At 46.1% G+C, this 20671-nt stretch overlaps 1 protein-coding gene across 1 annotated transcript in view; it reads right to left on the minus strand.

The window, feature by feature from the left end:
- ankrd11 (ankyrin repeat domain 11) overlaps window positions 1-20671 on the minus strand; it is a 112548-nt gene that overhangs the window by 69552 nt on the left and 22325 nt on the right. Inside the window, exon 2 of the mRNA XM_080843886.1 lies at window positions 16335-16416. The gene's annotated coding sequence lies outside the window, so the exon portion shown is untranslated. The remainder of the gene's footprint in view (window positions 1-16334; window positions 16417-20671) is intronic.

Here is a 20671-nt window from a genome sequence, read left to right on the forward strand (position 1 = left end):
AGAAGATTGTGGTTAATGTTACTAGGTTGTAGGGGAGATTAATGGCCCGACTTTTCCTCACTCACGACATTGGCTCCCGTTCCCACACAACACCAACAGGCAACAAATAAACGGCTGTCAATGTGAGTGTGCAGAGGGAAATCAGTGCAGAGGTGAAAGAGAAGAAACAGGAGGAGTTGGAGGGAGAATGAGTGCACAAAGTGCCTGGTGGCTGATTTACAGAGTAGGAAGAGAGGGGGAAAATAATAAAACAGCTCAGGTGAAATGTTTAAATGGCTAGCAGATCGTCTAGACGGGAACATGCCTGCTTTCTCAGCACTTCCAAAGCCGCTGGCCTTGACTCTCCTCTCGCCGTCTCCCTTTACCTCTCTCTCCCCACCTCCACCTTTCTCTACATACTGCTGGCATATTAACTTCCCTAATGGCCTTGACATGGAGATTTATGCGTGGCTCACAATGATCTACCGTGCACAGGGCTAGCATTACTATGGCTCCTTCCACAGACTCCATACAGGCCACAGCGTGACCACGACACACTGGCTCCCCGTCAAAATGGACATTAGAAATCAAATGCTTTCGGCTTCATTAGCATCCGTGAGCATGATGAGACTAGCAGTTGAGGCTAACTCATGAGTCCTGTCCATATTCCCCGCACGGCGTCCATATTACTCTCTCTGCTGTCTTCTCTTTCTAGTAAGGCACTGCTGAGAGCCAAAGGCATCAAAAATAGTCCTCTTCTCTCTGTAGCTGTCCCTCATCTCTCTTACTCTCTTCAGTACTCGGCCTGCACAAAACACTGCCCCTCCCACACTATCCTGCAGAAACAGGAATGAGAGAGAGAGAGAGAGAGAGTGAGAGTGAGAGTGTGTGTGTGTGTGTGTGTGTGTGTGTGTGTGTGAGAGGGAGTGTTAGAGAGCTGTGCTATAAATCTGGCTGATGCAATCTAATGGAACATTGTATTAGGATGGGCTCAGTGCTCGGTAAATAATGGACTTCTTACAGTCAGAAAAGATAATGCTCCTACCCTGGGGAGAGAGAGGAGTGTGAGCAACAAAGCCAGAGAGAGAAAGAGAAAGAGAGAGGGAAAGAGTGAAACACCGAAGGGACAGAAAGACCACTGCTGAGCAAGGAGAGAGTAAGAAAAAAAGCATCCTGCACAATGGAAAGTACACAGACAGGATATGTTGAGTTGTTTTGAGTGTGAGTGTGAGTGTGAGTGAGTGTGAGTGAGTGTGAGTACCCAGCATGCAGCCACGTATCTTGAATGGTGCGGGTTTAATCACGTGGGCTGGGCTGCTGCCGTGGCTCTGCCTGGGTTATGTGGAGGGCAGCAGGCTCAGCCATGCAGGGCTCCACCAACAGCCTCCACCAATGGGATCGCTGGGCAGATACAGGCCAACATCCACCACTCCTCTGCTCGCTCTCTTTCTTTCTTTCTTTCTTTCTTTCTCTCGCTCTCTCTCCCTCCCTCCCTCCAGCATCGCTGACTCAGTATTACAGCAGGGCCTTGCTATGCAGCATCCGAAGCCAAAGCGCCACACTGGCACAAGATGAAAGGGCCGATTGGAAAGGCATCCAGGTCCTCAGTGGCCAGTGATGAGCTAGCGTGGAGCTAGCGTGGTCACACACACACCAATGTGCTAACCAGCATCTGAAGGGCACCATTTAGCTAATAAGTACACATAGGAGAGAAACTTTACAAAAAAGGGAATCCGGCAAGATTAGTGAAGAAAGCTGGCTGGAAAATGGCATCTTAAGGCCAAACAAGAGCACTAGAATCGGCGAAAACACCCAGGGTTACATGTAACAAAACAAAACCTTTGATGTCAACCTGTCAGACTCACTCTACTGTGCTTTGCCACACAGCTCCGGACACCGTTTAGAGAGCAATTAGAACTAGATCTTGAGCCCTGTGTACTCAAGGAATCATTATACCTCAGGACAGGCAATTTCGCTGTAAGTCAGTGTGTGCGTGCCTGTGTTTGTAAGAAACAGTGAGAGAGAGAGCGAGAGAGAGAGGAGAAGGAAAAAAGAAGAAGAGGACACAGGCTGGGGGAGGGGTGGAGATAAACGCTAGGCTATTTCGGGGAGGAATATCAGTTCTGCTCACTGCCTGCTGTGAGTCATTCAGAACAGGGAGGGGAATGGGAGGGTAGGCTTGTGTGACAAACACCGCCAATGAGGAGCTGTCTGTGGCAAGACTTCTGTGTAGGAAGACACAGAGCTGCCGCTGGATTAACAACGCTTAAAATGTATCTAATAGATATTACAAGGTGAACATGTGTCATTGTGTGATAGTTAGACCCCTTGGGACCTAGCAGGCTCTTGCTAGCCGACAATGCAGCCCAGGTGGATAAATGTGGAGCAATGTAAAAGCAGCATGGTTGGGAACACCCTCCTATGGGGAATGCAGTGCAGATGGGCCGAGTGAGTGACAGATATGGTTTTGCAGCGAAGACAGGAGAAGGTGGGGTGGGGGGGGGGTGGTGGTGGTCCACTCCAAACCGCTCTCCCTTCAACCAGTCTCGCGTGTAACTCGAGCACCGCTCCCAAGCTGCAGTGTGGTCCAAGCCAAACACAGGCAATGGTGTTGAGGCCAGCCAAGCCAGCTCAAAAGCCCACTCTGCAGGGGCCTGCCCAGCAGCACAGCGTGGATGCAGACGTCTTCATCAGAGCAGCGCGAATAGAGGAGAGAAAAAAAAAAAAAGAAATCAGAGGGAGAACAGAAAGTGCCTCCAATCCACATTGACGGGAAAGATGTTTGTTTTGAGGGCTGTCCACATTCTGACCCTGTCCGCACAACAAGAGAAACACACAGACTAAAAAAAGAATCACAAGTTAAAAACCCCTTCTGTCTCCGTAACAAAAACAGAAGGAGGTGGGGAGACAAAGCCTGGAGCTGGACCGAGCGGTCATTCTAGTGTCAGTCAGGAGGGGGTTTAGTCAGAGGGCTGCTTTATGTCCCCTAGAGGCAGCAGCAAGGGACTGAAATATAGAAGGGGAGAAAAGAAGAGAGGGGAGGCACAAAGGCCCAGCGAGAGAGGCCCTCATCACACCAACCACCCCTGCATTAAGGGAGAATGGAGAACAGAGCTCCAGAGAAAGAGAGGGGGGCAAAGAGAGAGGGAGGGCCGAGAGGGGGTTTGGGGGACCTGCAACGTGACACTGGCCAAAAGCCCAGGGTCTCCTTTCAGAGCAAAGGTCAGCGGGAGCAGGCAGCGGAGTGCACAAACCCCCCCTTTCATGCATCCCAGTGGGGAGAGGGGCCCTTCTCAACCTTCCCCACAAGGAAGGACCCCTCTATACGCCCCCCAACAGTCAACAGTTCTCTCCTGCTGCCCAACACTGGTCTTAAATTCACCTCTTTTCTTTGTCACCCGGCCTAACTTCTACTCCTCAGAGGGCACAGGGGTGAAAGGGAAGGGGGGGGGGGTGCAAGTCAGGGGGCAGTGGGGCTCTTCGCAACACAGAGAGAAAGAGAAACGAATGAGCGTGCTTTTGTTACAGAGAAGGTCGATGACATCACCTCTCAAGCCAAGAGACGAGAGCGATTCATGCACAGAGGGGGAAAAAAGAGAGAGAAGACATTGATTGGTTGAAACCAAAGCCAGGGGTTGCGGCTGAGTGCATTCAATACCTAATTCTGATTCACAAAACAGTGTGTGTGTGTGTGTGTGTGTGTGTGTGTGTGAAGTGAGTTTGCTTGAATGCTTGGGGTCAGATTCAGTCCAAATAAGAAGGGTATGGCTTGAATACCTATAGAGATACAGAGGGACAGAAAGAAAGATGGTGGGATCATCTGAAGAGATACAACAGCAGCTCAGATTAGAGGGAAGATGACCTTAGGAAGCTTCAAACGTCAGTGTGCTAACTGGCTAGATAAGAAAAAGAAAACAACTGGAGAGTATGTGTCTGGACCCTTCCATTCTGGGTTTCTGAATTTGGACCAGGGTACCCCCTCTCTTTCTCATACACATACACAAACCCAAACCAGTTCCCTGTTCCCATACACCACCCAATCAAGCCGAGATAGGTTCCCTCAGGGACGGCCTCCTCCCATCAATTACTCTGAGTCTGCATCGATTGTACCTGAGGGCCTTTCTATTTAAAGCATACAGGCCAAGGGAGAGGGGCGAATGGGGGTTTCCATAAAGTTTGTTCTGAGAGAATTGATTGGTGGTTAATGGGGACCTGGTTGGAAACGGTCTACAAGGAGGAGGGCAGCGAGACCAGGGGATGTCTGAAGAGTGATACACTCTTTCAAAGGGAAAGAGCCCTAAAGAGGCAATTAAGGATCAAGCGAACGTCAGAGAGAGAAGGGGGGGAGTGTGTGTGTGTGTGTGTGTGTGTGTGTCTGTGTGTGTGTGCCATTGCCCCCAGAAGGCCTACTGGAGTTCCCTATACTATTGTTAAGACAGACCAGAGTCCCATTCCTACTTACAATGAAAGCGGTTATCCTGCTTTCGATGTGCTGTTTTGGCTTTATGTGGGAATAGGAACCAACCTCCAATACGCCAGCAAATTCATTCCGGCAGTCTAACCACTTTCAACCAAGCGACAATAACAGCAATCCTAGATGGTCTTTACCGTGTTGTCTTAAACCGACAATGTTCTCTCCTCCATATGTGTAAGAGGCTCTTGAGCCAGGAGAGGCAGATCTGCAGAGTCCAGAGTTGCTAACAGGAAAGGGGTCTGGCAATGTTTACACACCTCAATAAAAGCTAAGCCTTGCGCAACACTGATAGAGAGACGCCAAACTGGATTCATCCTGGTGAGAGCTGCCATATGTTCACACTGACCAGTGCATTACTCCCCCACCCAGGGCCTCTGCTGGTTTGCTGGTACGGATTGGTGGACCGGTGGAGTGGTGGGAGGTCAGGGAGTGAGCGGGGGAGCGAGGTAGAGCTAGAGAGGGGGTGGGGGGACAGATGGAGCCTGTGTGGCGTGGGAAGGGTTAAGTCTGGAGGAGCCCCCCATCTGCTGCCTCGTCTGTTCTTCCTCCACTGGCTCCTGGCTCTGCCGAGGAGAGCACCAGTGCAGGAGCGAGCAAACGGGCTAGCAAGCGCCGGCAAACATGGCCTTTAGTGTGGGCTCCTGTTCTTCATCACTCCTTCCTCCCTCTCCCTTTCTCTCTCTCTCTCACCCTCTATCCACCTCTATCTCAGTCCTCCTCTCCTTCTGCAGCTGACTGACTGCTACATCCAGAACACCCACTCAAAGCCTCAGTCTTCACTGCTGTAGCTTGCCAACCAGTCTGGCCTGAAACACTGAGCTGAAAGACTGAGGATGCAAATATGTAAAAATGTGTTTGTGTGCGTGCGTGCAGAGGGACCAGAATTACACATCTCCGACCAGTGCATCTTCTGTACCTGATCACCCCCACCACAAACCTACTAAAGACAACCTGAGAAACAGTGCTCTCTCACCAACATAGAGCAAATGCAATGAGGAAAAACGAGAAGGCCAGCAATGATGAAGTCAGACACACATGCTAGCATGTAGCTGCAGCTTAGCTTTGTTTGCCTTGTAAACATATGGAAATTCCAGGATGGAGGGGGGTAAACTGGATAGGAGGGGGAAAAAGTACCTCACATACAAGAGTAATTACAATTCCAAGCATGAATTCTCAGCAGTGTACATGCCCAGGCCGATTGAGAGCTGATTCCAGTGAGCCAGCTGGAGAAAATCAAAGCTCACACACCCACACACAAACACAACCACACATACTCAAACACAAACAGCCCACATGAAGTGGCTGCTGTCGCTCTGAGCCACAATGATAGAGGAACACCTGGATCTGGAGCAAGGAAGGGTGGGTGTGTTAACCCCTGTGAATGCGCTCATCTTATCTACACACACACACACACACTTTTATTTTACTACACTGAGATAATGGGTACCTCACAAACCAAGAGCTTGTATGGATTCTTACAACAAACATGCCAACAATGGCACACACACCTGTTTCTAGAATGCCCTCTGATAACTCAAGTGCCAAAAAACAATGTGCAGAGGGACCACCACACACACACATACACACACACACACACACACACACACACACGCTCAAAAACAGAGTCCCAGCAACAGACAAAACAATGGCGAGATAGCCTTGGAGATAAGACCTCAGCTTTGCAGTCCCTCCCAACACAACGAACACACAGAAGGAGCGGTGTTTAAAGCAATGCTGTTCCCATGCAACCAAAAACTCCTCGAAAAAGGGACAAAACCGCCCCAGCCAATGAATAATTTGGCGGCCATGGAAACATCCGCTAACCATAACTCCAACATGAGGACACGGTCGACTTAAGTGCATGTTTTTAAAATGGTGAACTTCAACATGCTGATGCTGTCTATTTGTCATGATGTAAACAACAGTGTGAAGACCAAAGGTGAAAGACAGAGGCCATTTGATTCCTTAAACAAACATTAAGCGCTTGAAGACAGCGCCACATTTGAATAAAACTGCCATTTAGTGGTGCTGAGGTTCACGGGGCCGTTCTTCAGGTCAGACCACATTGTGAGCACACCGACTCCAGATCAACATCTCTGAAACTCCTCCAACCTGAACCCTTTACAGACAAAAAAGACAAAGGAAAGAAAGGCTGGAGCAGACAATTAGGCTTTGGCGTGACTCTAAACAAATACAGAGTGCAAAACACTGTATCTTTGACAGTGTTTAACCCTGAGGGAGCAGAACACACCTCTAAGGCAGTTGACTGCTTCGTTCTGTTACCCGTTACCCTCACTTTTGACAATAGCGTGTAGCCACTCAAGAATAATTCAGGAAAGGGCTAAAAGCAAATCTCTTCCTATGCATCATCAATGGCTTTTTAAAGCAGGCGATACCCATTAAACCTTGGATTTGTCATTCACATGAAGGATACTAGGTATCTACTCGGTTGACGACTTTATATAATTTGCATTACTCTCAGGCTGTGCTCTACAAAAAGCTAACTTGTAAAAGAAGTAACTAAAGAAATGGGTGCACACTTGTATTCAAGCAATTTCCAACAGTATGAGGGACACTTTTTCTTTTCACCAAGACCATGAGAGGAGGACTTCCCTAGGGTTCTAGAAATGTACCTTTTGCTCATAGTTTGACTGACTTGAAATTAGACGCGTCAGAGAGACAATATTATAAGCCAGCTATCTGCTTTGTTGCTATCCACCATTTTGTACGCCAAACAATTGGAATCACCGTATCCAGATCACTTCATTTTCTTTTTTAAATTGGTGAAAAGTGTTGCTATTGAACATGTATCTCTTCTGACACTTCCCAAAGGCCAAAAAGGAAGAGGAGCGATGACAGCTATGGATTAAACAGTGCCGACAATCCCATAGCCTAATCCATCAAAATAAAAAAATACCTTTCACTGACCCAAGCTTGCTGCTAGCAGTTATCTAGCTAGTTATAGCCAACACAGTCTATACTACTGTATTTTATCAACAACGTTATTATTACCATTATCAATTAGTCAAGGTATTTCTAATTAAAACAAATAACATCCTCATGGTACTCAAAAAGGTAAACATCGTAGTTGATCAGAGATATCTCGCTAGCCAGCTACTGTAACTTTGTTTCGCATTAGCTAGCCAGCGATAGCATTAGACATTATGTCATTACAGGTCAGCAAAGTTCCAACAGTAACCAAGTATGGACACAATAAACTGGTGACCTAATGTTACAGAAACAAACCTCTAAGTATTGCACGAGAAAATAAGCTCATAATAAGTCAAAACAACACAAACACACACACACACACACACACATTTACTGGACTCGTACTTTCTCTGACGGACCCATCACTTGAAGTCTCCCTAACTTCAGCAATGCAATTTTCATCTTTTTGAGTTGGAGTTTCACATTCTTTTTTATGCCCTGCTTTTTTGTTGTTTTGCAGGTAGTTCCAAATCAATGTGAAGGTTCTAAAAAGCTTGACGGGCATAGCAACAGTAACTAAGGGGGGCGGGACTCCACAAAAGGTCAATTACACGGTCTCCGAACCAGCCCCTCTAACTGGATTGCAGCGCTTCACATTGAATTACGGCAGGCGGCAGAAAAATGAAAGGTCAGGCCAGTAACAAGAGGCAAAGCGTCGGAGGCTGGGGCAGAGGCACATGTCCTCCCCTCAGCCTGCTAGGGCCTCACTCCCTAGCAAGGACATCTCATCCCAGGAGTGCTATTGGCTTGCTACCCAGGCAGGGGACACTTGACACCAAGGTCACGGTGCTCGGGCTGTTTGTGATGGTGGTGGTGGTGGGAGGGTGGTTGAGTGGAGGGCCTATGGTAGGCGGAGCCACACATGCATATTACAGCCTGGGCCTTAGGTTGCCTGCATGCCTGCAGACAAGTGTGAGAGTAGTGTCTGCTGAAACGTGGCTCTTTTCATAGCTTGGGTAAAGTGAGGGGTATAGGACCGGGGGAGGGAGGGGGAACATCTGAACTGCACCATTTCCTGAAACAGAATCCCCTGTCTGAGACAAACAATCAGAGATGGAGGGCCCATTACAGCATCCATTATGGTGAGAAACAGGAGATGGCAACTTAAGCAGCCGGAGAGGAGGAGGGTAGCGAGGAGGAGGAGAGGAGATGAGTGTCCTGCCATCTTGACCAGACGTTACAACCATCCAACATCTCAGGCCATGCTCAGAGTCAGTTGAAGATGACTAACCTTGCAATACAAAAAAATCCCAGCTATTCTGGATGTGTGACTTCTGGTCGTTCATTTCATGATGAACAAACATGAGGGTGGCAGGCTGATTTGGGGGGTTGCTAAGTCGGGCTGTGGGATTCGTGCCAGCAGAACCAGTGTCCCTGGGTGGCAAGCTCTCCCTCCCTCCCTGCCTTGCTGAGGCTGCTGCTCCCACCACTCAACATTACTTCAGCCTTCTAATCTGCAGCAGCCCACACAGCAAACAGCACAGTCATCCTGAGCCAGACATAACACAGAAACGGGCAGCTGCCAGGGGAAAACACACCCAGAGCACCTCTCTCAAACAAGAAGAGGAAGAGAGGGAGGGAGGAAAAGAAGAAGGGAGTGAGAGAGGGAGTGCAGGGTGAGAGGAGAATCTGTTTTGGCATTAGTTCCTCTACTACTTTGACGAATATATACATTTTTCTTTGGAGAGAGAGGAAATTACCATGAGAGCAGAGGGAGTCAAAGCGACAGATGAAAATACAAGAAGCAAAATAATGGAGGCAATTAGGGTTGGGCAGAGGGGAGAATGTTTCCAGGCTTATCACAGAATGTCAAACCCCAGATGGAAACCACTAACTGTAGCAGCACAGTCTGACATGCATGTGTGCAGACCAGCGGTTGTGAACCTAGCCCCAGTAGCATTGGCCCCAAACGGTTTCAGAAAATAAGCTTACAAAATAGCAATATCAAAGAATTTAGAAATCATGTTATTTACAAAGAATCCAATTACTACACTTGTAGACTGAGAAAGACAAATAAGGGGGGGGGCTGACAGTTCAACAGTCTTAGTCGAGAAGAGACATGGGAAGGTCATGGGAAGGTTGTCCTTAAGCTTTGATTGGTCAGTCAGTGTAACCCGTGTTGAATCTGTAACAGCAGCCAACCAATGAGGCTCCAGGTAAGCAAGGAGGCGCAGCTCAAAAACAGGCAGCCGGGACAATCTTGCGCTGTTCCACGCCGGGCCGAGGCCAAAGCCTTAGAGGAACAAATCCAAATTTAGACTGGAGTCCCAAACACAGACTGTGTGAGCGAATGACCCCGTGATGGGAACTTGGCTCAGTCGAGTGGGAGCAGGACTTTCAAAACAATCTCTCCCGTCTCTCGCTCAGTCTCTCTCTCTTTCTCTACTCTCTCTCTTTCTCTCTCTCTTCCCCCGCCTGCGCTTGGTCAACTCATGCCTCCGCAGCAAGACACGCTGTACAAATCCTCCACCCTTTCTGCTGTGCCGACTATCTATAAACAAAACAGACACCATTTACTGCTTGCTTTGTATCTCTGGGTGAGCGAGAGAGATTGCTAATGTGCACGTTCTGTTTATTTGAGTGGATCTGTATGTATTCCAAGCACATGTGTTTTTTGCATATATGCGTTTTGAGGGGGTGGTTAGGGAAAGAGCTGGAGGAGATGGACCAGTGCCGGGCCTCGTCTACAGGGTGCTAGCCAGAACCTTCACCCCCTGCTGCTGAACTCCGAATTGAGCCCCCTGCTCCTCTCCTGAAGACACATTCTCCCCTCAAGCCTAGGGTTGGGTACCGAGAACCGGTACCAATACGGCACCGGTTCCATACAACCGATACCTACCCGGACCGAAATGCAACGCAGATTTCGGTGCTTCCTTTCGGTGCCTGAGCAGATAATTTTTTTATTTTTTTTATTTTTTTTTTTTTTATAATTTAACAAAACTAGCGATAACCAACGAGAAGTAACGTTAGTGGCGTAGATCTTTCTGAGTACGATCTGTATACTTTTTTTGTGTTGATAACAGATTTCGTGGGGCACATATAAAACTGCTCCATCTCCCAATATAGACTCTCGCCTGTGTCGCTCATGCTGCATTCCGTATGGGACTAGTGGAAACGGGATTTGTGTTGAGGAGTTGCCATGGTAATGGGTTGACTTGCGTGTGGTTTCGGTTTCAAGATAAGTGTGGTTGTTCTAAGCAGAAGTTGGATACGCTTTATTAAACGGAGAGCTACCGTTTCATCCAAAGATATTCCTTCTCAATGTGAGTTCTTAAGAGAGCACTAACTTGGACGCTACAATAACATTGCAACAGTCTGACAGCGAAGAGCAGGCAGCCTTGCACAGAGCAAGCACAAACAGAGCTAGCCATCAATATAACGGAGAAAATGTCGAAAGGTAAACGATCAAAAGTGTGGCTGTATTTCGCACAAAAAGATTCAAACAACGCGACGTGCAGCATATGCAACAACAAAATTGCGTGTAGGGGAGAGAACTCAAGAGGCCCTGAAGCTAAACTTTTAAAGGGGCAGTACACATTCACGAAACCAGTGGGTTTAAATAAATGCAAACTAATTAATATTTGTTTTACTCTGAAGGCAAACATGCTCATATTTCTGCAAAAGTATTACTGAAGTGTGAAGTGTGTGTACAGAGTTTGTTATGTATTTATTTATATTTATTTAAGTATACTGTAAACAGTTGTTATAAGTTAATATATTGTTCATAGTTTGAAGTTAAAAGGTTTGAAGCCAAGTGTTTTGTATTTATTTTTATTTATAGTATACCTTAAACAGTTAATATATTGTTAAATTTGAAGAAAACTATTTGCCTTGGCAATAAATAAGCCTAATGTCTTTAATTAAAAAAAAAAAAAAGTATCGGTTCTGGCACCGTTTAGGCACCGGTATCGTTTTAAAAGTATCGGTTATGTACCGGTATCGGAAAAAACCCAAACGATACCCATCCCTACTCAAGCCTTCTCTTCCGTCTCTTCATTAACGAGCCAATGCTTGCTCTCTATTCACATGGCCAAAGAGAGATGGAGAAATAAAAAAAATGCATTCAACTCACTCCGACTACCTTTCCAATCTCTTGCCTCTGAGGCTCGTCTGTCCTCGGAAAGGCTGTTTTTCTTCTCTTTTTCCCTTTCTCTCCGTTTTGTGGAGCTAAGGTATTTATCTGTTCTCTTTTCTCTCTCACACCTACACGCTTGCCTGAAACACACCCCCTCCCTGTCCCTGCACGAGTACCGCTGGCCTTCACAGCCATTTCAATGGCGGAGCCTTGACCTCCCAGTGACTCATTCCGATGAGGTGGATCTCTCGCTCTCTCTCTCCCTCCCTCCCTCCTGCGCCCTCACTTGCTCTTGCTCAGTTTCTCCCTCCCTCCCTCCCTCTCTTTCCCACTCCTGCGCCTCAACCATTTTCTGTTTCTTTCTCGAAACGCCTCCTCCCTCTAGCTGAAGCCAAGGCTCAGCTGGCCATGTCATGGGAGCTAATAGCACTCACCATTAAGGGGACCTCACTTGCATAGGTCCCCCCCTTGTCATTAGCCCTGAGGCCCTGTTTGAAAGATTCAGAGCCATCACTCCCACAGCAATGATGGGAAAATCACAGTAGATGCAGATGACTGTGGCTAACACACCAACTGGGTTGAGAGAATGGCAGCTATCAGACAGGAGAGAAAGGCCTTCACAGGCCACTCGTTCAAACTACCGATCAGGCTTTCCATGTCCATATTTGGCGGGTCATGACAGTTTTCAGGCACAAAACTGGGATTTGCTCAACAGCATTTCCCTGAAATGACCCAGCGTATATAGCTAGGTGGAGACACCCTTCTCTCCTGCAGCCTGCAGTAACTATGGGCCTAATCTCAAAACCTCCTGCCACATTTCCTTTCCAAACACCACATGGACAGCATTATGAGAAGGAGGGCCAACCACTTCGCAGTTTGCTGGAATTCCATCAATCTTCTGTACAGTGCTGTACTGTCAACTTGAAGAAGGGGAAAATATGGGAGAAAGGTTGAGGTACCAAACGTGTTGTGATGAGAGCCATGAATCTGTGTTTGGCTCTATGCTGATAGAGCTGCTCAGGCTCAGGATGAGACTAGAGCCTTCATTTACTCACCTGTCAAGAAACACTACAATAATTGCTATGGGCTTCTGTGCCAAATACTGTACCTTCTTTAAAAAATAAAAAACTGCAATAGTTTAAAAGTGGAATATTTTTCAACACAAAAGCTGAGCTTTAAAAAAATATGAAAGTTTTAAAAGAAGCCTTAGCCCATAGATATCCAGCATGATGAATGGAACCATGACATCACTCTCTTGGATCGCTCAGACCATCTCTTAAACCACTGAGCCTAAGTGCTCAGGCCTTAATGACTTGGAACAGAGTGACTGAGGAACCGGGGAAGAAGAGGGATTAAAAAAAAGTGCAGAAATAATTTGAGACTTCAAAAACGGGCTTCCTACTGCGTAGCCTCCATTTTACCTCCTTCTCTTCTCATCCCTCCTTCTCTACTCCTCCTCCTCCACCTCCTCCTCCTCCCAGCCCTGCAATTCACCTGAATTATGCAGCGAGGCTCCTCATTTACTAACCCTTTCTGCTTATATAAGCACAGGGAATGGCCAAGACATGGGCCCCCCACACACACAGCAAAATTCCCAGTAGGATAACTTATACAAATTATAACATAGCAAGCTGTACCTCTTAATACCATTACATGGCCTCTCTAAGGCAGAGAAGTAGCTGGCACTTGTGCAAAGAGGCATCACCCGACACAACCCCAACTTCATACAGCTCCATACAAACACACACACACAAACACGGACACACACAGACAAACAATGTCCCCACTCTTTCCCCCATTCAACTAGCCCCACATTCCTGAACAGGAGATATGAGATGCGATGCCATTTTGCAGGGTAATGATGTGAAGTTTCTGCCTTCTCTCCCTCTCTCTCGCTCTCCTTCTCTCTCTCCCTCTCCATCTCTCTCCCTCTCTCTCTCTATCCGCCACAGAGCTGGGCCTGTTTGTGGAGCACACAGACTCTTTCAATTGAGCTTTAGCATGTGGCCAGCCAGCCAGGAGGGGAGGCTGGACTGGAGGGGGGAGGAGGACAGGCAGAGAGAGAGATTGGGGGAACAAAGCCCCTATAGTTGTCTCAAGCCAGGCTATGAGAGTTATGTAATGTGACTGGCAGGGCCCCCACTTCCCCCACCCTTTTAGGAGCACTGCAGACTAATCCCATTGAAGGCCCTGGGTCTGCTTCGGAAAAGGGCTGTGGGAGGGATGGATGGAAGAGCGAGAGAGAGAGAGAGAGAGAGAGAGAGAGAGATGGTGGTAATGAGTTAAGGAGAGGCGGGGTACAGCACAGTGCAGTCATAGGGAGAGAGTCTCCTTTCATCTATACAAACCCGCAGCATGCACGCTAACACTGTACATCCTATCAGCAGCACAGCACCGCACACACACACCAACAGAGAGAGCGAAAGAGAGAAAGAAATACAAAGAGCAGAAGACATTGAGAAAGAAGGCACAGAGACTGAAAGAAGGGGCAAAGAAAAAGGAGGAAACTCATCTAAATGAGAGTGAGTGGGCCCCTCCAGAGGCCTCCTTCTCACCATCAGCTACACACACAGACACACACACACACACACACACACGTGTGTACACACACACACACACACTACATTGAGCAATGCAGAGCTGAGCAGCGGAGTAAAAATAAAATCTGCCTCTGATTTACTGTACTGGGTGCCTGGAAACCATGTGACTGGCATCACATGAGGAGAGGCGAGGGAGGGAGAGAGAGAGGGAGCGAGAAAGAGGGGGGGAGGGCAGGCAATGGAGAGAGGGAGGAAAAAAAGAAGAAATCCACAGCCCTGTCGGCGTAATGAGCTTTGTGATCAGTCTCCTTGGTTTCCACTGACGGTAAGCAGATATGGGTCTGATTTCAGAGGTAAACAGCATCCGGGCCCGTTGCTACAGAGATCCTCAGGGATAGAATATGGAGGAGGAAGAGAAATGGAAAAAGAGAGTGGCAGGGGGAGAGAAGAAAGCAGATAGAGTGAGTGAGAGAGAGAGAGAGAGAGAGAGAAGGATAGAGGAGGAGAGAGAGAGTGAGCAGACGAGAGCTAGGGATGAGGAGGGGGGCTCTCCAGCCTCTCTGACATAACAATCAGAAATCTAAAGTTGGCCGATTTTCATGTCAGCATTGTTGCCATCGGCATTCATTCCAGTTTGACGGCAAATAGCCTTAACAGCCCAACTACTGGCAGACTCTGGCAGAAGCTAACAATCCCCACAAGCTACAAGGGCTCTGTGGAAAACACTCAACACTTCCACTGCAAGCTCAACTGATGTGCGCTCAGATAAAACAGCCTACAAAGTGCTGTCAAATTCTGCAAAAGGACATTCGCAGCAGCATGCATCACGTGCGTAAATGGCATTTTGAGGCCATGTTTGTTGTGCATTCCTGCTATAACAGCAGTCAACCGAATTACCAATCGGGGCCTCAATAAAAAAAGACTGTGGCAATCCAATTCAGAAGCCTGAATAACATACAACGCCACGGCCCATACAGGCTTTAGAGTGTTTCAGCTCGGCACGTTCAGCTGTCCCCGGATTACATGGCTGCTTCTGGAAGCGTTCCAGAAAGAGCTGGAAAAAGAGCTGCTGCAGTGAGCTAACATGGAGGAGCAGTGTGTGGGCTGGTGTGTGTGTGTGTGTGTGTAAGGACCTTGTATGCAATTGGTTTAGCTTTTAAAGAGGGAGGGGGGCAGCAGTCATCTATGAAATGAACACGTGGGATCTCCTCATTGCTGCTGCTTACTGATGAAGGAGCACAGCAGTCACATGAGCAGCATGCTGGAGAGAGGGACTGTTCATTAGAGACACAGCTCTCGCTCTCTCTTACTCTCTGTGAGCAGTGACCCACTTCACCCACCACATCACATTTTCTCTGACACACAAATACACACAAGGCAACCATAATTCTAGTAGGTACACACAGACACACAGACACACAGTGGGTGAAGCACAGAACAAGGCTCTGACAAAAGGACAGGAAGGCAGGGCCCGGGCTTGCACTAAACCCTGCTCTTTAAAGTATGCATACCAGAGCCCAGAGAACAGGCTTTAGAGCAACCTGTTGGTACTAGCAGAGCCACCATCAGCCACTTAGTCCTCTCCCTTCCATCTCTCCACGTCTCTCAATTACTACTTTTCATCGTCTCTCTCTTCCAAAACACCAAATAAAGTAAGTAAACACAAGCAAACTACTCCTCTTACACAGCAAAGTAAAAAGGGAGTGACAAAACACCACAAACAGGAAACTTACGTTATGTTTACAACAGTGGGGGGAGCAGAATGAAGTGCTCCACACAAGTAAGAGGGAGGGGAGGAGGGAGTCTATAAGGAATAAAATACACTAAAACCAAATCCAGCCCCATAGAGCAAGAAGACAGGTTTGCGTCGGCACTCCAGACATAACAAGAGGCAGCATTCCTGCCACCAACAGACCCATTCAGCTTGTGCCACAGGTAGGAGACAACACACCTTACCAAACACCATAGACAACTGCCACAAACTATAATCAGATGGGCTACAGCAGAGACCAAAACTTCCACAACTACAATCCAAGAGTATAATCTTCACAAATATAGTAACCGCAACAGACACTATGATAACAACTACACCCGAACACTCTAAACTAGGCACAGTCCGAATAACTACACCCAGTAGTTATTAGAAAAACTACACCCAAAAAACACAACCAGGAAGTCCATGCCTAGTCTGTAGCTCTACTGCAGGAGACCTGCCAGCAGATGTCTTGAGGGGCAGCTGTGGCCTTTAACAAGAGTAAAGGTTGGGAATATTTACCGATTCCATGGTCGTCTTCAGAGGGGGAAAGGTTAAAATCCAGATAAAAACACACGACTGCAGAGGTGAAGTCCAAGGAATCCTGCATGAGAAAAACAAGAAAAAGAGACAAAAAGAGGGGATTAGTTTGCCTCCAGATGCTGGAGTTTCACATTCCTCAAGTGATCTGGCGTAGAGTATCACCTTTCTCCATTGAGGTTGTTGGGGGTTAGAGCACAAGCTTGGCTGGCTAACACTCCTCTTCCCTCTCCCGGCTCGTATGGCTGCCAGGCTTAGGGCTAGCCAAGCGAGGCAGGAAACACAGGAAAGGGAGCCATAATGAAATGCTAGCAGCTAAGCTACCTAAATCTTCTTCCCACAGTCCCACTTGCACCCCGCATCCCCCCACCCCTGCCTTTCTTTCCAAAGACAACCCCCACCTGAGTTGAAAAGAGGTGCCTATACTAACACCGCATGTTTTTCCAGAGTTAATAGTGGGGGTTATCAGGGTTTTGAGAGCCAAGTGGAACAGGCCTTTGAGTTCAGATATCTACCGTGGGGACCAGTTGCCTCATTCCTGGTGATCTCTTGGCCCATTTCTTCCCTGCCCAAGAGAGCACTTCTACAGCAAGAGGTGGTCTCCAAGAGTAAAAACAAACAAACAAACAAACAAACAAACAAAGGAAATCCTAGATGTTCTATACACCTGATTGGCCGACAAGGGAGGAGTGAGTAGCCTTCATGTCTTGCTCTAATCTTTACCTGACCTAGAGGAAATGAATCGAACAAATTTAGCACTAAATAATTAACACAAATTGATCCTTTATTCAACCGAGATGTTTAACTCAATTATGTCCCTGCATGGCTTTCCCCTGCGCTGCCTGATTAGCTCATTGAAAAGTCTCAAGGAACTTGAGGGCTCCTCAGATGACACTGCAGACAGAATTTCCATTCACACTGAGAGCCATGTATGTGTTGCTATAATGCCGGTGGTGTCATGTGGGAATGGGAGCCAATGTCGTAAGTACAGCAAAGTCAACAGTTCATTAACTACACTGATATCAGAGTAAATGCTGGCTCCATTAACTACACTGATATCAGAATAAATCCTTGCCCCATCGATGTCCCATTATCTCTCTCAGGATCGTTTAATGTCTATGTGAAGCCATTCACCATCATCCGCAAGTGGTTAGGGTTAGGGATGCACCGATCCGATATTTGTATCGTTACCGATCTTGAAGACATTTCTAGATCGGGTATCGGTGACAATTAAAAAAAAAAAAAAAGATTTTTTTTTTTTTTTTAATGTTTATGTATATAGGTAGTGTATTATGAGTGCACGTTGCTATTAGTAGCGATTAGCATGCTAAGCGGAGATTTAGTTATGTCCTGATGTTGATTCGCTCTAACAAAGATGGGTTCATCCTGTTAAGATTTCGACTGGATGAGCTATGAGATTCATGTTGCCTTGTGTAATGCCCACAATTATATGTATCGAGAAATATTAGTTGTGTAATTGTTATCGTGTAGCAATAACTCATGTTAAAGTAATTCAGTGCAGTACTAATTAGTCCCCATTCTCATTGCAGACACCAGTGGTGGACGAAGTACACTAACTATGTACTTAAGTGAAAGTATAGATACCTGGTGTAAAATATTACTCCAGTAAAAGTAGAAGTATGCACTTTGAATTTCCACTTAAGTAGAAGTATAAAAGTATTTGCCTTCAAATATACTTAAGTATTAAAAGTAACTTAATGAATTATGGTTCTAATGGCCTTTTATCATTTTCACATCAAAGCTCGGGGTCAATCAACTGATATAAGATAAAAAATACTACTGTCTATTTAAAAGTGTATAAGCACAACACATTGAAAGCTATCTTTTGCCATTAGGTAAGACAAAGTGGTTATGAAATACAAGAGAACAATTATTTTATTTTACATTTATTTGTAACTTAGTTGCACATTTAATTATACAAAAATGTGAAGTTAAACATAAACTCCTTTACTATATCACATCTGTCGGTCTGTTTTACCCTTAAACTCATTTTCAAAGTATGATAAATACCATTACAGGAACTAGTTCCACAAAATCAGAGAATGTGGTGTTGTAATAGTTTGTGATGGAGACTAGTGTTAGCAGTGATATTCCCTACACAACCCTAGGTACAAAAACAACAACACTTGAACTAGTTATGCTAGTTTGTGCTGAAGACTAGTGTTAGCAGTGATACTCCCTACACAACCCTAGGTACAAATACAAAACACTTGACCTCAGATCAAACGTGAAGAAAAGAAGTGTCATTACAGGAACTAGTTTTTGCAGAAATTGCACAAAATTACAGAGCATACCGGTCTACACCGAAGACTGTAAAGAAGTATGTAGTGATACCTTTACCGAGGGAGTTTGTCAAGAACTGCATGATAAAAGTTTGCGACATCTTGTGCCCTTATAAAAGGCAAGCATTTTTAAATGTGAGCCTGAGCAGAAACTCCGTTGATTGTTTCTTCCATCATTTAGCGTTACGTAGGCTAAGCTTGAGCATAAAACAGCCTCAAATTGCAGCAGAATTCAACGTAGCTCACGCTCAACGAACGAACCAAACTGACAAAACCGAAAGAACTTCAGAGCAAATAGCGCTAATCCCTGATTGGTGTGATTGTGAACTCACGCTGACCTTTCATTATTTGATTCGCTTTGGGAAAAAGGAACGAGAGGCTTTACTAAATGTAATGGAGTAAAAAGTACGAATTTTCACTTTGAAATGTAGTGGAGTGAAAGTATAAAGTCTCACCAAATAGAAATACTTGAGTAAAGTACAGATACATAGATATGTTACTTAAGTACAGGAACGAATTACATTTACTTCGTTACTGTCCACCACTGGCAGACACTCACATATGTAAGATCACATGCATCGTCATGTAATGGAAATTGATGAATGCACATTAAAGGGAGATAAAGAATACTGCTTTGGTAATCGTGGGTCTTTTAACAGACTAGAACCAGCAAATACATTAACAGGTCACCATGCTGAGCCTCTACAATGTAACGTAAAAGTTGGCGCTAGCGGATATATGATTGTTAACTAATATGAACACTAGCGCTAGTTAGAACGTACATTATTTGTGATTATTTTTAGCCTATGTTATGAATTGATAGTGATGACTAGACATGATGTCAAGTAGAAAATGAGCAAAAATTGCAACAAGATCATGCATGTCATGCACTCCTCATTTCTCCCTCTCGCACGTGTGGTCACACACATACACACAGTTACCAGTTTTGCGCTGTTTTTTTTATATCGGTATCGGATCGGTATTGGCCGATACTAAACCTCAGATATCGGTATCGGTATCGGAGGTGAAAAAAGTGGATCGGTGCATCCCTAGTTAGGGTCACTTTGAACTATGTTTGCAGGCTATGCATCAAATAATGTTGCCTGGTTGCCTATCTGCTATGCTAGCTAACTTGCTAGCTAAAGACACCAATGACAAAGGAAAAATGTTTAATTGGCCGAGTCCAATTTGAATGAAATGATAGCTAGCTGTCTAGCTTACATAACGATATCCTCAATTTACCATATAAAGTTATAAAAGAAAGAAAGGACAAAAACAGTGCAGTTCTTCTGCTTGGTCCCCAAATACATCAGTTTTACTAAGCAGCTAATTCGTTCAATCTAACACACAACAGAAACTGCAAACTGCCAAGATGGCTCCCTAAGCTTGAGTTAGATAGCTTGTAGAGAAGCCCTATGGTTTTGCTTTGATAGGAGAATGAAGCCATAGGGCCCTTATATTATGAGGTTTACAACACCTCTGACTTAACTTAGCCAGGTTTGTCACCAAACAATGTTCTTGAAATACTCCCTTGGTGTGCTGGGGTATGACCAACTTTGTTATTCATCTGGTAATGAATGACATGAGGCTGTGACGTCAAAAAAAAATCCCTGTACAGCACAAATATGTGGACCCTCCAAACACTTTTTCTTTAAATCCAGTCAGTCAGACAGTGATTAGGTTTCATAGTGTTTGTTTAGCACAGGAATACACCCATTCCCAACACAATGCACCAAATACAAGCATAACAAAACTCACGGTGATGGTTGATGGCCTCTCCCGTCTCATGCTTGGGCTTTAAGAATGCCTTTAGCATTTTGGGCCTAGGGTGGAAAGACCCTTCTCTGCCAAGGCCAGTTTAAGGCCAGCGTCCGGCCAATGGCTAAGTCCGCTGTGTTGGCGTGTCTGGGAGGATCAGAGCCCTGTAGGGCTCTCCCAGCAGGGAATGCACCAGATTGGACTAATCCAGAATAGAGAGCCACCAGCCTCCTAATGGGACTTGAAAACAGCCCTATA

Source organism: Sprattus sprattus (genome assembly GCF_963457725.1).
Source record: "Sprattus sprattus genome assembly, chromosome: 8".
NCBI lineage: Eukaryota > Metazoa > Chordata > Actinopteri > Clupeiformes > Clupeidae > Sprattus > Sprattus sprattus.